Raw genomic sequence first — 16,740 nt, 5'->3', positions numbered from 1 at the left:
ATAATTACTAAATTACAAAGTCCATGTAATCTTAATTTTTGTATCTGAAGACTTTACTACTGAACTGTTTTGCAATTATCTTTTATAACAGTAGTCTCAGTATAATCATGTTTTTGTACAGTGTAATGACTATTCTAAACTAAAAAACTGCTACTTTCCTCTTTGAAATAGTCTTAACTGCTGTAAACTGAATAAAATATGAAAGATTACATTCATAAATATATCTGCTAGCTTTGGGTTTATCTGAAATGCTGTGTATAAAGGAAAAGGGAAACACATTCACCATCATTCATTCAATAGATGTCCTGCCAGAAGCAAGTGGACATCGCAATTTAAATGACTCCTTGAGCCTCCATTCAGGTCTAGCCTGACTGGTTTCCCTGGATCTCTTCATAAATGTTACTCTGCTCACATGTCAAACCATTAAAAAAAATCACTCATCTCCATTCACTTTCATCTAATAGGCTCACAAACAGGCTAGATGCTCAAGGCCCTAGCACTTAAATCCTCTTCGACATTCCTCTCTCCAACCATTCCTGTAATGACCCATACCCTTCTTTCCTTCCAACCCAGATTTATTCACCCTCTTGGTCATCCTATTCTGCTCCATTTTCTCAGCAGCCCTTCTTAGCAACCTGAATTAAACTTTTGGAAACTCAACTCTATCTTCTTATTTCTACATTCCAAATTCCATGCACAATATTCACACAACACATTACTCGCAAACATGACATTTCTATCATCTCAAACCTCCTCATTGTAACATTTAAAACCCGTGACTTTGAACATCATTATGTCTGACTTTACATCACTCAGCAACATCACCTACATCAAAATTTTTTAATTGTGTTCATTATTCTTTAAAAATATGACTAAAATGTGTTTTTAGTGTTCTTTAAGGTTTAGCAATAGTTATATTCTTTCGCGAGTTATTCACACTAGTTTTTGGGTGTTTGTCGTCATTTTAAGGCATTATGTCCAGTTTACATAAAAAACTGGGTTATGTCATGGCTCTTGGAACCAGGGTAGGGTATGACTATTCTAAGCTAATACATACATACTTGCAATTTTTCTGGAGCAGTTTTTGATGCAGGAATCACTCCTTGGTACTAAAGCAACTGTATTCCACACCTATCTTATTAAATAAGTTTTGAATTAAGTTGTAACTTAAAATTAAAACACTAGACAATAATCAGCTCTCAACTGTTTCTCAATCGAGTACATTACTGGAATGCAGAGTTTCAATACTAGCCACTGATTGGTATGTATGTACTAGCTTAGAATAGTCATACCCTACCCTGGTTCCAAGAGCCATGACGTAACCCGGTTTTTTATGTAAACTGGATATAATGCCTTAAAATGACGACAAACACCCAAAAACTAGTGTGAATAACTCGCGAAAGAATATAACTATTGCTAAACCTTAAAGAACACTAAAAACACATTTTAGTATGAATTTAATAGCATACAATATTCCTCTCAACAGTATTTACACTGTTCATATCTATAAAAATAACTACATACAGTGGAACCTCAGTTTTCGTTTGCCCTGATTTTCGTCAAATTCGGTTTTCGATGACTCTTTTCATCAAAATTTTGTCCCAATTTTCGTTCATCTGCTCGGTTTTCATCAAGTTGACAGTGGCCCGCCGTTCCAAACGCATCCGCACGCTCAGTCTGGCTTTGTTTCTCATTGAGCGAGCATTACCCCATTCTCGAGAAGGATTTTGAAGGGTTTGAGGTTGACCCTGATGACCCTATGCCTATTGTGGAATGTACTGTGTCTTTGGGGAAGTCCATGGGGTTGGATGTGAGTGGCCAGGATGTGGAAGAGTTGGTGGATGACCACAGGGAAGAGCTAACCACTGAAGAGCTGCAACACCTTCAACTGGAACACCAACAGATTGCAGCTGCGGAAATTGCTTCAGAGAAGGAGCAAGAGAGAGGGGAGAATATGCCTTCTACAGTGATTAACCCTTTGACTGTTTCGGCCATATATATAAGCCTTACAAACCAGTGTTTTTGACGTATTTATACTCCAAAATTCTAGTGGCTTCAAATCAAGCGGGAGAAAGCTGGTAGGCCCACATGTGAGAAAATGGGTCTGTGTGGTCAGTGTGCGTGGTGCAAAAAAAATCCTGCAGCACGCAGTGCATAATGAGAAAAAAAAAAACTCCGACCATGTTTCTGGATTAAAATGCCTATGAGGCGTATTTTCGTAAGGCATTTATGGTTGTATTCTCGTTTTCTTGGTCTCATTTGATAGAACTGAAGACATATTACAGAAACAGAGATGATTTTGATTGGTTTCACGATGAAAAGGACCTTGAAATTGAACTCAAAGTAGCGGCGGAAATGTTCAATTTTTGCCGATGTTCAAGAGTAAACAAATGACGTCACTGTCCAATAAAAGTCCAATTAGCCATTCTAATACACAGTCATGAATGGGTTGACATTATTTATACAATAATAATAATGCAGTAGTCTGCATAACAGTAAATCTTCTATTTTTTGTGTGAATAAAAACTCAAAATTGAAAGCAAGAGTAATACAAGAAGGGCCTGGAGATGTGACTGATGAACAGAGAAAATGTTATTTTAGTGCCAGGAATGTTTGCATTGTTCATTCTGGACCCTGTTTTGAAACTGGCATCTTTTTTAATTTGCATGAAATTGGCCAAATTGCCAATTTCTGACCACTTTATTGGGTAGCTGAAATTGGCAAATGGGCAGTTTCTGGTACTCAATCAATAGAACAAATGGAGTTCTAAAGAAATAGCTATGAGTTTGGTCGACTGGAACACTGGAATTGGCCGAAAATAGGGCTCAAAGTGAGCGAAATCGCCGATGCATAAATATCGCCGAGATCACTAACTTCACGAGAGCATAATTCTGTAAGTTTTCCATCAAATTTTGTACTTTTGGCATCATTAACATCAGGAAAAGATTCTCTATCCTTTCATAACAATTTTTTTTTTTTCAAAAATTCTGCAACACAGACACACACTTTAGGATTTGGAGTTGCGAGTCAAAGGGCTAAGGATATGTGTGCAAAGTTTAATGAAATGCAAAGTTTTGTGGAGAAATATCACCTTAACAAAGCTGTTGCAAGCTGTATCTGCAACATGTTCAGTGACAATGCCTTGCCCATTTTAGGCAAATTTTAGAGAGACCCCAGAAACAGACCTCTCTGGATGTATTTTTTGTGCGACAGGGGTCCAGTGACTCTCAAGCTGGTCCCAGTGCCAGTAAAACACAAAGAAGAGAAGTAATCCCAGATAGGGCTTTGATACCTTAAGTCCTTATGGAGGGGGATTCCCTTTCCAAACAATAATCTCTCCTCCTCCCTCTTCCCTCCTCGCCATCTTCCATACGCCAACAAGAGTCTTCAATAAAGGTGAAAGTGATGTTAAATATTCATTTATCCATTTTATTAGTCATTTATATTTATCATTGTTTTGTGTATGTAAAACTATATTCTCTATAAAATAGATTTTTTGTTAATATTTTTGGGTGTCTGGAATGGATTAATTGGATATACATACATGTACATTATTTCTTATGGGAAATATTGCTTCAGTTTTCGTACAATTCGGTTTTAGCTAGACTTTCTGGAATAAATTAATGACAAAAACTGAGGTTCCACTGTATCTTCACATGAAATATGTTTAGAAATTGGCAACATTCAACTAATCAAATGCAAATCTTATCTTATTCAATTAGTACCAAACTCGATATTGACCTTACATGTGGTGGTGAGAAATGCATATAATCCTGCTTCATTCGTGAATTAGTTGTTCATAATTATTTAACCCTTAAACTGTCCAAACGTATATCTACGTTTGCACCACTAGCACTCCAAACGTATATTTACGTTTTTTTACATGCTTTCTTGTGGGGAAAATCAAGGTTGGAGCACTACGCGTGAAAACATAGACCTACGTTTGGACAGTATAAGGGTTAAGAACGTATGAAAATAAGAATGAAGAAACACTGCGATAGGCCTACGGGCCTATGCTAGGCAAATCCAAAACTCACACTCTTATGTAATAACATCTTTATTTCTACAAGGTATACAGTCCTAGCTGACTTAATGACATACTGCTATATAGAAAGCTGCTTGTTATGCAGAGCATTTCGGGCAAATTAAGTCAATTTTGTCCCAGGATGCGACCCACACCAGTCAACTAACACCCAGGTACCCATTCTATACCGATGGGTGAACACAGTCAACTGGTGTAAGGAAACACGTCCAATGTTTCAACTTTCGCCGGGAATCGAACCCAGACATCTCACCGTGTGAAGCGAGAGCTTTTGCCATCAGGCCACGGGCCAGGACTAATAAGTTTATTCAGGTATACACAGTTACACTGATTATCATGCACAGCAGCATGTGTAGAATAAGTAAGTAAGTTTATTCAGGTACACACAAATACAGTTACATAGAATTATCATACATAGCAGCATGTGTGTAGAGAACCTAGGATAACCCAAAAAAGTCAGACAGAGTGACTTATTTCCATTGGGGTCCTTTTACCTTATTATTATAATATAAAGGTTATAATATTTTCTTATTATTCTATAATGAAGATAACATCTTATTATCATACTAAAAAGACTATCTACAATACGAGGGTCATTACTAGGAATAAGGTAAAGTTTACACGTATGTTAGCTAAAAAATAGAAAATCATTCCCCTCCCTTTCTGTAGCTACATTCATCAGACACCTTTTGGCACTCTTCTTGAACTGGTTCATGCTATGACTAGCTTTGACATGTGTGGGCAGTCTGTTCCATTCCTTTATTGCTGTACAATAAAAGGGGTTTGAAGCCTGGCCAATGACTGTGGGTACTACAAAGTTGTGCTCTCTCCCCCTAGTACTATGATTGCTTTGGTTCCCAACCTTGACAAAATTGACAGCAAGATATTCTGGACACTGTTTGTGAGCAATTTTATAAACATGATTTAGCTTCAGTTGTTTTACTCTGTCTTCAACATTCAGCATATCCAACTGCTGTAATTCATTCTGGCCTACATGCTCTCTTGGTCCCAGCCCCAGGATGAATCTTACGATTTTGTTCTGGGTGATTTGCAGTCTATCTTTCAGCTTTTTTGTCAAGGCAGAGTACCATGAAGAGCAAGCGTAATCCATATGGCATTGTATAAGGGCTAGACATAGGGTCCTGCGAGCCTCAGTACGTAGACACTGTGCTTGTCTATACAGGAATGTCAGTCTGGCATTCGTTTTCTTTACTACACTGTTCCCTATCAATTCCCCTGACGTGCATGGGTCAAAGGGGATTCCCAAATATTTTACTGATGAAACCAAAGTGATGGGCTCCCCATTACACTGGACATTAAAATTATTTACCCTTCTCAGTTTATGTTTTGTGCCAAAGAGAATGGCTTCAGTTTTCCCGAGGTGTAATGATAGTTTGTTGTCTACTAACCATCTGCTGCAGGACTCCAGTTCCAGTGTTAAAACATTAGCTATATCTTGTGGGTCTTTACCTGACACTAACAGAGCACTGTCATCTGCATACAGTAGGAGTTTGCACTTGACACTGATAGGCATGTCATTGACATAACATAAGAATAATAAGGGACCCAGAATACTACCTTGGGGAACTCCACATGCTATCGGCAGGGGTTCTGATTCTGTTTTGTTGATTTTGACAATTTGTCTCCTGTTGCTAAGGTAGGACTTAAACCAGTCTACAGAACCTATACCGATAGCTTGAAGTTTCTTACATAATATATTGTGGTTGACAGTATCGAAGGCCTTTTGCAGGTCTAAGGTTACCATACCTATGAGGTTCCCCTTTGACATTTCAGTTCTCTGGTAATCCATCAGATTAATTAGGGAGGTGTCGGTTGAGTAAGATCTTCTAAAGCCCGATTGATAGCTATGGAGAATGTTGTTGTCATTAAGGTACTTAACTACTTGAGAGTACACTGCCCTCTCTAGAATTTTGGATATTATACCGAGTATACTAACAGGTCTATAGTTGCTTACATCAGACCTACTATTTTTCTTGAAGATAGGAGTAACTCTGACCTCCTACGGTACGGTATTAGTGGTGACTGATAGATTTATTATGTGAGCAATAGGGATTGACAGTTCAGAAGCACCATCTTTTAGGAACTTAGACGGGATGTTATCCAGGCCAGTGCTCTTAGTTGGGTTTAACCTGTTTAGTTCTTTTTGAATAGTCATGAGATTCACTTACTAATTGACAACTGTTTGGGGTTACCCCTTTATTGGTATAGTATGTTTGAAACTTATCAGAGTCTGTGTTAAAGGTATTTGATGCAGCTGGTAGTTTACTTACTAGTGTTGATGCAACAGATGTGTAGTAGAAATTAAAGCAATTTGCCACCTTAGATGTTTCGTGGCATACCTCATTATCGATAGTGAGTACTATGTTAGACCTATCTACTGGCTTATGGCTATACCCCAACTGTTTTAGTTGTTGCCAGAGCTTTCTGGGGTTATGCTTATACTCTTCAATTTTTAAGCAATAGTGCTTTGCCTTTGCTCCTTTTATAAGTCTCTGTACTCTGTTCCTCACCCTTTGGAATTCATTTGGTGCTGCAATATCCTGTCTGTTTGCTTTAAATCTTTTTAGCAGCTGGTCTCTGAATTTCATATTATCTAATATCTCAGTAGTCATCCAGGGTTCAGTTCTTCGTTTAATCCTAACCTCTTTATCTGGTGCAATATTATCAGGGATGGTAGTGAACATTGTTTTGAATTTTTCCCAGGCATCGTTTACGTCCGTGCAACTTGTTATCTCTGTCCAGTCACAATTGTGTAGCCTATTTACCAGTGTTTCTTTACTGTAGTTTCTAGTTGACCTCATTTTTATTGTCCTGTGTAGGCCTATCCTATCCCTAGTGATTTTCCTGGTGCAGTAAATGATGAAATGATCACTAAGACCTGTGGTAATGACGCCTGACTGACTAATGTTCTCAGCGCGGTTACAAAGTATGTGGTCAATTAGGGTGGCTGAGAACTGTGTGATCCGGGTTGGTGTATTAATTAGTCGAGTGTAACTATTTAAACATAGAATTTGCTTTTGCATAGCCCGTTATTTTGCTGCTGAAAACAGATATTGAAGTCGCCCAGTATTATTGTCTCGCAATTATTTTCAAGTCCGGACAATACTCTGGAAAAGTCTTCTAAGAACTGGTCCTGGGTAGGAGGGCGGTAACTAGTTCCTACTAACATGGGTTTGGTCTTGGGAAGCAGCACTTCAAACCATAGAATCTCCAATTTATTGTTATTTAAATCAGGTCTTGGGTTGCAAGCTAAGTCATTTCTAATGTAGACACATACTCCACCACCCTTTCTGTTCCTATCTAAGCGTTTTATATTGTAACCTTCCATTTTGACCTCGTCGTCAGTCACCGTATCATCCAACCAGGATTCAGAAATGGTTATAACTGCTGCCCTAATTTTGTTAGCTAGAATCCTAATCTCTGCCAATTTAGGAAGAAGTGATCTTGCGCTGACATGAATAAAGTGAAGGCCTGTTTTCATAAAACAATTATAACCATCAATATATAGCAATGGGTCATATGTATTAAAATTAGGTAAATCAATGTCATCTTTGCCAAAGGGTAACTGTGATAAAGTGCATTTGTTACACACAAAGTGAATTCTGGCACCATTACTATAATTGTACATACATCCATCATGCACCCACCCCTTACACATTTTACATAAGGTGCCTTTTCTGTTTTTCATGCATACTTTTGTACAGTGTATGCACCTGTTTGGTAGTGTTTGAGATAATAATGGCTGTATTGTCTCACATTGACCTATGTATGCATTACATATGGAGTTAAGGTTATCATTCCTAGATACTAGACTGTCATTAGCAGCGTCATTTATCTGTCTGTTTTGCCTCTGCACAATAGTTTGAGGTCCTGGATTAATTTGGATTTCACCATTTAAGAGCGCTACAATAAGAGCTTTGTGCCACTGTTTTTGTTTGGGTATGCGGTGTTGCCATACCTTGCGGCGATAGTGACATTTACTTTTCTGGTAGGATGGCAACTGTTGGGCTTTTACTGTCCAGGGTGCTGTTACTCCATTCACCTTTTCCAGCCCCCATGACTGATTTCTTTCTTCATGAAATTGAAGGAGAAAGATAAATATAATTATGGCAGCCTGTACCCTCCTAATGCCTGCCATTTTCACTCTTCGCTCTTTTACTCATATACAATAATATTTATTTCTCTTTTCCAGTAATCTAGTACACCCTAGTATCTGCTTTAGCAATCACCACTGAGTTACTAGTAAATTTTCTTCTTCAAACCCCTCTTCACTGCTCACTTTTCCCTTAACTTCACAAACCCCTTTCAGTTAACCCCTTATTACACACTCGCCTTCCCGCCTCACTTCACAGTCCGGTTTCACCTATTAACTTCTAACTCCTTTACATTCTGGTAGACCAGAAAGGTTTAATCAATGGTTTTATCCTTCCAAATCCCCTAACCCAAACAAGTCAAGAGGTCCTCAATTCAATTCAAATTTATTCTCTATAAGGGTTACAATGTGGGGTTCACAGGTTTTGGGTATTGTGTGGTTTACATGTTATAAAATACTAATTACACTAGGACACCTAGCATGGCTAGGCATTTCAAGCAGACTTAGATTAAATCTTAATATTAAATCCTTACAGATTATGGTATTAAGGCTAAGTGACTACATCATAATTTGCGAGTTTAGCAATGTGAATGCTAAACTCGCCTACATGATAACCAGGTGGTTATCATGTAGTTAGTTGTCGGGTGGATCAGGGAGATAAGATGTTTTCTAACTGTAGGTGACTTCAATATAAATCTCCTACAAGACCAAGACCCACATGTTACTGAATTCACAAACACTATGAGTAACTGCATATTGCTACCAACAGTAACAAAACCTACAAGAGTTACAGAGACTAGTGTTTCCCTACTAGACCACATCTGGACAAACACCATATCCCCCTTAAGATCAGGCATAATCACAGATAATACCACAGACCATTACCCTACCTTCCTCACAACAAACCTTGGCAAATTACCCCTAGACACTACTAAAGTCACTTTCAGACGTCACAATGAGGCAGCTATCAATAACTTCACAGCAGCAGTGGCAAACATTGACTGGCACACTGAGCTAGAAATCTATACAGATATTGACGAATGTATTAATTTTCTAAAAAAGACCCAATACCTCTATAACAAGCACTGCCCTAAAAAACTAAACAGATGACTGCAAAGAGACTGAACAGTCCCTGGCTAACACCCAGTATCCTCAAATCCATAATTACAAAGCACCTATACGAAAAACAGTACAGAATGGGCCACATAATCAGAGACGAAACAAAACGTTACTCGTCAATCCTAACCAGCCTAATAAGAAGGGCTAAAAAATTGTATTATGAGAACAGATTATCCAACTTATGAGGTGACATAAAAAAAAAGACCTGGAAAACCCTATCCGAAATACTAGGAACAAAAAAGATAACACGAAATAGTGAAATTGAATTAACAAAACCAGATGAACCCCAATTCCCACCTACTGAAACAGCAAACAGACTCAATGATTTCTTCTCCACTATAGGAAAAAACCTTGCCAATAAAATCCCAAGCTCAGATACCCCACCCAATGACTACCTCACTGGCAACTACCCGAACACACTGTTCCTAGCTCCGACTAACCCAACTGAAGTCTCCCTTATTATCAACAAACTAAAAAACAAGACAGGAGATTTAAATACCTTACCACCCATTATATACAAAAAAGTGTCACAGGTGCTATCACCAATCATTGCAACACTCTTTAACAAATCCATTGAATCCTCTACCTTTCCTACAGTTCTCAAAATAGCAAGGGTCACCCCGATCCATAAAGGAGGAGACCACACAGACTTGAATAACTATAGGCCAATATCCAACTTACACCCTCTCTCTAAAATCTTTGAAAAATTAATCCATAAGCGTATCTATTCCTACCTCATCTCCCACAAAATACTCAACCCCTGTTAATTTGGGTTCAGGCCTAATAAAAATTCTAATGATGCTATTATCCACATGCTAGAACATATTTATACAGCAATAGAGAAAAAAGAAGTCCCACTGGGGATCTTCATTGACTTAAGTAAAGCTTTCGATACAGTTGACCACGACTTGCTCCACATAAAATTGTTGCACTATGGTATAAGAGGGCACTCCCTCAATTGCCTCAAGTCATACCTCAGCAACAGAAGCCAATATGTGTACACAAATGGGGCAAACTCTTCCGCACAGCCAATTACAGTTGGTGTCCCACAGGGAAGTGTCCTAGGCCCTCTTCTCTTTCTCATATACATAAATGACCTACCAAATGCATCGCAACTACTCATACCCACACTATTTGCAGATGACACTACATATGTCTACTCTCACCCGAGCCCAGTCATGCTAGCCAATACTGTAAGTACCGAATTACAGAAAATATCAACCTGGATGAGGACCAACAAACTTACACTAAACATTGACAAAACCTACTTCATTCAGTTTGGTAACAGAGCTGCAGATGTGTCTCTTAACATAATGATAAATGGATCACGTATCACAAAACTCACAGAGGGAAAATTCCTTGGAATCCACCTTGATAATACTCAAATTTCAAACACATATACAACAAATTTCCAAAAAAATTTCGAAGACCGTAGGCATACTATCGAAGATACAGTACTATGTTCCACAGTCAGCCCTCCTGGCCCTATATCACTCACTTATTTACCCTTATCTCACCTATGGAATTTGTGCATGGGGCTCAACTACAATAAACCATCTCAGACCACTAATCACCCAACAAAAGGCTGCAGTCAGAATGATAACAAATTCCCACTACAGGCAGCACACTCCATCAATATTCAAAACTCTAAACCTACTCACAATACAAAACATCCATACTTATTATTGCACCTACTACATTCATAGAACAATTCTGATATAAACTCCCCCCTCAAACGTCTCCTTACCAACCTCAACAGAACACATGACCATAACACAAGGCACAGATCACTCTTTGATGTTCCTCGTGTCCATCTCACGCTGTGCAAAAACTAAATGCACATAAAAGGCCCTAAAATCTGGAATTCATTACCTGTGAATATAAAAGAAACACTGTCTGTTTATAAATTCAAGTCTCTTCTCAAAAATCACTTACTCACCCACAACTAAATAAATACTGAATAACTGTATCTCATAAATTGTATCTCATATATGTATCTCATTATTGTATCTCATAAATGTCAACCTGTGACCCAATCAAACTTTGTTACTATTTAACTTCATTACCTAACAGAATATTCCATTCTACTGATTACACATTATTATTATAATAATGGAGGAGCGCTAAACCTGTAAATACTGATTACACAGCAACTCAGTAATGACCACATGACCTGTCTTTGTAATACTCATTTGTACTAAATTGTTATCTGTTTTATAATATTTTTTTGTGCCACTGAATATATCATTGCTTAGTTAATCTTAAGTTAATTTTAAGCCTGCCCATAATGTTCTGCATACAAGGGGCTTTGGCATGCTGCACTTTAAAAATTGTATTCCTTGTACTTCTCTGTATCATGTTCAAATAAATAAATAAATAAAAATAAATGAGTCTGCAGTTCTAGAGTTTTCAGGTAGGGTGTTCCAGATTTTAGGTCCTTTGAAATACATTGAATTTTTGTACAAGACTAGCTTTTGGTTAGTCCCGTAAAAATTTTACTTGTAATGTAATTGCCTGTGTATTGGAAGACTTACCTTTATAAATAACAATGAAAAATATAATTTATGGTGGCGAGAGGAGGCTGAAGCTGTTACTTGTTATTGTTGTAGTAAAGGGGTGGCTGCACACTGAGCCGTCCTGCCACTGACAAGTTGCACATTAATTAATTTATTTATTTTCAAATTCAAATTCAAATTCAAAGTTTATTCTCTATAAAGATTACAATGTTGAATTTACAGAATTTGGTTGTTGTGTGGTTTACATGTAGTTAAATAATGATTACAGAATGTACCACTAGAACGCCTAGCATGGCTAGGCATTTCGGGCAGACTTAGTTTAATTCTTTATTTTAAAATATTACAAATTATGAGGTAAGTTGGTATTATGGCTAAGTGACTAAATACTAGTTTGTGAGTTTAGCAATGTGAATGCTTTTGTTTTGACACAGTACATACTTTCAGTATTGGAGTATCATAGGATTCATTATTTTAAGATTGAGATTAATATTTCTGTTTATGGTCAAATGGGTGAGTGAGTGTAAGTGTGAACCACCAGGTTGTATTCGTGTAGTTAGTTGATGGGGTTTATCAGGGAGATAAGATGTTTTCTAATGGTAGTTTTGAAGGTGATGAATGTGTCTGCAGTTCTAGAGTTCTCAGGTAGGGTGTTCCAGATTTTAGGGCCTTTGACATACATTGAATTTTTGTAAAGGTTTAGTCGGACACGGGGAATGTCGTAGAGATGTTTGTGTCTGGTGTTATGCCTGTGGGTTCTGTCACAACTATCAAGAAAGCGTTTTAGGTCAAGGTTGATATTGGAGTTTAAGGTCCTGTAGATGTAGATTGCACAGTAGTAAGTGTGGATGTACTGAACAGGGAGTAAGTTTAGATCTATGAAGAGTGGGGGGGGGGGGGTGTTGCCAGGGATGGGATTTAGTGATTATTCTTACTGCAGCTTTTTGTTGGGTTATTATTGGCTTTAGGTGTGTTGCTGCAGTTGATCCCCAAGCACAAATAGCATAGGTGAGGTATGGATAAATAAGTGAGTGGTATAGTGTGAGAAGGGCATTTTGCGGCACGTAGTATCGTATCTTGGAGAGGATCCCAACTGTTTTGGATATTTTTTTGGTTATGTGTTGGATATGGGTGCTGAAATTCAGGTTGTTGTCAAGGTATAGGCCTAGGAATTTGCCCTCATTATGTCTGGTAATTAGAGTGTTGTCGATCTTAATGTTAATTTGTGCATCTCCTGCTCTGCTACCAAACATAATATAGTAGGTTTTGTCAGTGTTAAGCGTAAGTTTATTGGCTGTCATCCAAGTCGATATTTTGATCAGCTCCTCGTTAACAATGGTGTTGAGGGTGGCAAGATTAGGGTGAGAGATGACATAAGTCGTGTCGTCAGCAAAGAGAATGGGTTTCAGGTGTTGGGATACGTTTGGAAGATCATTGATGTATATGAGGAAGAGCAGGGGACCAAGGACACTTCCCTGCGGAACTCCAGTATCAAGTGGCCGTGTTGTTGATGCTGTGTCATTTAATGGTAACATACTGATACCTATTAGTAAGGTAAGATTTGAAATAAGCAAGCGCATGGCCTCTTATACCGTAATGGTCAAGTTTGTGGAGTAGGATGTCGTGGTGTACTGTGTCAAAAGCTTTTCTTAGGTCAATAAAAGTTCCTAGTGGATATTCCTTATTTTCCAATGATGTGTAAAGCAGATCTAGCATTTTTATGATTGCATCATTAGTGCTTTTATTTTTCCTAAATCCAAATTGACAGGGGTTGAGTATGTTTTGTGCTGTTATAAATGAATATAGTCTCCTGTGCACGAGTTTCTCAAAGATTTTGGATAGCAATGGTAAGTTTGATATTGGCCTATAGTTGTTTAAGTCTGTAGGGTCACCACCTTTATGTAATTTGAGCATACATACAGAGGTACAAAAAAATACAGGTAAGAGCAGCATGCCAAAGCCACTTATATGCATAGCATTACGGGCTGGCTTAAAATTAACTTAAGATTAACTAAGCAATGATTATTATTATTATTATAATCAAAAAGGAGCGCTAAGCCACAAGGGCTATACAGCGCTGCAGGGCAGGAAGGAAGCGAGGGCATCAGATGGCAAAAGGGAGGTGGATGAGTAATAGGTTACGGATAACAGCGGAGCAGTGGATGGTGAAAGGGTAAAGGGCAGCAAGAGACTGAGCTAGAAAGGGCTGAGGGGAGTGCGTAAGGTATCATCATCAGAGTTTGTGGAGTAAATCAGTCGTTGTCAAGAAGTCAATGAGAGAGTCAGAATTAAAGGAGGGTCCATCAGCAAGAAGGAAAGGTAAAGAGAGAGTAGTAGAACGAAGACGGCATTGGAGGTAAATTCTGCGTGCTCGTTGATAGAGAGGGCAGTCTAACAGAATGTGGCTAATCGATACTGGAACTTAACACTGCTCACAGAGAGGTACAGGGTGCCTCTCCATGAGATACCCGTGAGTAAGACGAGTGTGGCCAATGCGAAGACGGGAGAGAGTGGTCTCCCAACCACGGCACTGATGACAAGAAGACGGCCAGTAACCTATGCTCGGTTTAATAGAATGAAGTTTGTTACCAAGCAGAGTTGACCAACGTTGTTGCCAACGGGCGCGAAGGTGGGCAGCTATTGTAGCAAAATAGTCCAGAAATGGAACACCTCTATAGGAAATTGGTAGGTCATGTACTGCTGACCGCGCAGCAGTGTCTGCCTGTTCATTGCCCTGTACGTTGACATGACCAGGGACCCAACAAAAAATAATATCTTTATGCTTCGTAGAGATACGGCGTAGCCAAAGTTGGATACGGAGAACTATTGAGTGAGATGTATCAAATTTTCGTATAGCCTGTAGAGTACTAAGGGAGTCTGAGACTACCACAAATGATGACACAGGCATAGATGCGATACGAATAAGTGCTGCAAGAATGGCATACAGTTCAGCAGTAAAAATGCTAGCCGAAGATAGTAAATGCCCCCGCACGACGCTGTCCGGAAACACTGCTGCGAATCCGACGCCGTCTGAAGACTTAGAGCCATCTGTGTACATAGCGGTGGCATGAGGAAATCAGTGATAAAACATTATTGTAAAGAGATAACTATAAAGCACAAATGAGTATTACAAACACAGGTCATATGGTTGCATGCATTGCTGTACATTCAGTCGAATGGAGTATTCTGTTAGGTAGTGTATTTAAAAAATAATAAAGTTAGATTGGGTTTTAGGTTTAACATTTATGTGATATAATTGTGAGAAACATTTAAGATATACAATTTATAAGGTTCAGTTATTCAGTATTTATTTGGTTTTGGGTGAGTAAGTGATCTTTGAGAAGAGACTTGAATTTATAAACAGGTAGTGTTTCTTTTATATTTACAGGTAATGAATTCCAGATTTTAGGCCTTTTATGTGCATTGAGTTTTTGCATAGCGTGAGATGGACACGAGGAACATCAAAGAGTGATCTGTGCCTTGTGTTATGGTCATGTGTTCTGTTGAGGTTGGCAAGGAGATGTTTGAGGGGAGGGTTAATATCAGAGTTAAGTGTTCTATGTATGTAATAGGCGCAATAATAAGTATGGATGTTTTGTATGGGGAGTAGGTTGAGTGTTTTGAATATTGGTGGAGTGTGCTGCCTGTAGTGAGAATTTGTTATCATTCTAACTGCAGCCTTTTGTTGGGTAATTAATGGTCTGAGATGGTTAATTGTTGTTGAGCCCCATGCACAAATTCCATAGGTGAGATAGGGGTAAATAAGAGAGTGATATAGGGCCAGGAGGGCTGACTGTGGAGCATAGTACCGTATCTTCGATAGTATGCCTACAGTCTTGGAAATTTTCTTAGAAATTTGTTGTATATGTGTATGAAATTTGAGTCTATTATCGAGGTGGATTCCTAGGAATTTTCCCTCTGTTAGCTTTGTGATAGGTGATCCGTTTATCATTATGTTAAGAGGGACATCTGTAGCTCTGTTACCAAACTGAATGAAGTAGGTTTTGTCAATGTTTAGTGTAAGTTTGTTAGTCATCATCCAGGTAGATATTTTCTGTAATTCGGTATTTACAGTATTGGCAAGCGTGACTGGGCTCGGGTGAGAGAAGACGTATGTAGTGTCATCTGCAAATAGTGTGGGTTTGAGTAATTGCGAAGCATTTGGTAGGTCATTTATGTATATGAGAAAGAGAAGAGGGCCAAGGACACTTCCCTGTGGGACACCAACTGTAATTGGTTGTGCGGAAGAGCTTGCCCCGTTTGCGTACACATATTGACTTCTGTTGCTGAGGTATGACTTGAGGTAGTTGAGGGAGTGCCCTCTTATACCATAGTGTGACAATTTTACGTGGAGCAAGTCATGGTCAACTGTATCAAAAGCTTTACGTAAGTCAATGAAGATCCCTAGTGGGACATCTTTTTTCTCTATTGCAGTGTATATATGTTCTAGCATGTGTATAATAGCATCATTAGTATTTTTATTAGGCCTGAATCCAAATTGGCAGGGGTTCTTCATTTATTTTACAAACGGTTTTAAAATAATGTATTGTTTCCGTATGTACTCGATTATTATAAGTATTATAAGGGGGTGTAGGTGTAGCGTGACAGAGTCAGCGTGCCTCGTTGTGCTCCCGGTTTTCTGGTGTTTTCACGGTCGCTCTTACGTGCTAGAACTTTAATTTGTGTCATCAATCCTATACGATACATCCCTCTAGCGCCTGGAACCAATCTTGGGCGGAAAACATTATATACTGAGTCAAAAAAGGAGAATTAGTGTGCACTTCCTAGCAGAGTTTACTGCCAGAGGGGAATCATAGGCCTGTGTCCCGTGTGAAAAAAAATAATAATAATTGAACTTTGTGTCAGAGGAAAGAAAGTCTCCCTGAAAGCATTGAGTATACATAGTGTATAGTGTATACTACAGTGGCTCCCTAGTATATTGATGATAAAGG

The 16,740-nt window shown here is 38.6% G+C and overlaps 1 protein-coding gene across 3 annotated transcripts in view; it reads right to left on the bottom strand.

The window, feature by feature from the left end:
• The window catches only part of mRF1 (mitochondrial translation release factor 1), a gene marked incomplete at its 3' end in the record, with an annotated part of 54,577 nt that extends 42,632 nt beyond the window's left edge, over window positions 1-11,945 (bottom strand). Inside the window, 1 exon segment of one of the 3 annotated variants that reach the window (XM_070088003.1) lies at window positions 11,810-11,945. 3 annotated transcript variants of the gene reach the window in all.
• Window positions 11,946-16,740: the final 4,795 nt, after the last annotated feature.

This window comes from Cherax quadricarinatus, chromosome 23 (assembly GCF_038502225.1).
Source record: "Cherax quadricarinatus isolate ZL_2023a chromosome 23, ASM3850222v1, whole genome shotgun sequence".
NCBI lineage: Eukaryota > Metazoa > Arthropoda > Malacostraca > Decapoda > Parastacidae > Cherax > Cherax quadricarinatus.
This window is presented reverse-complemented; position numbering and strand designations above follow the sequence as displayed.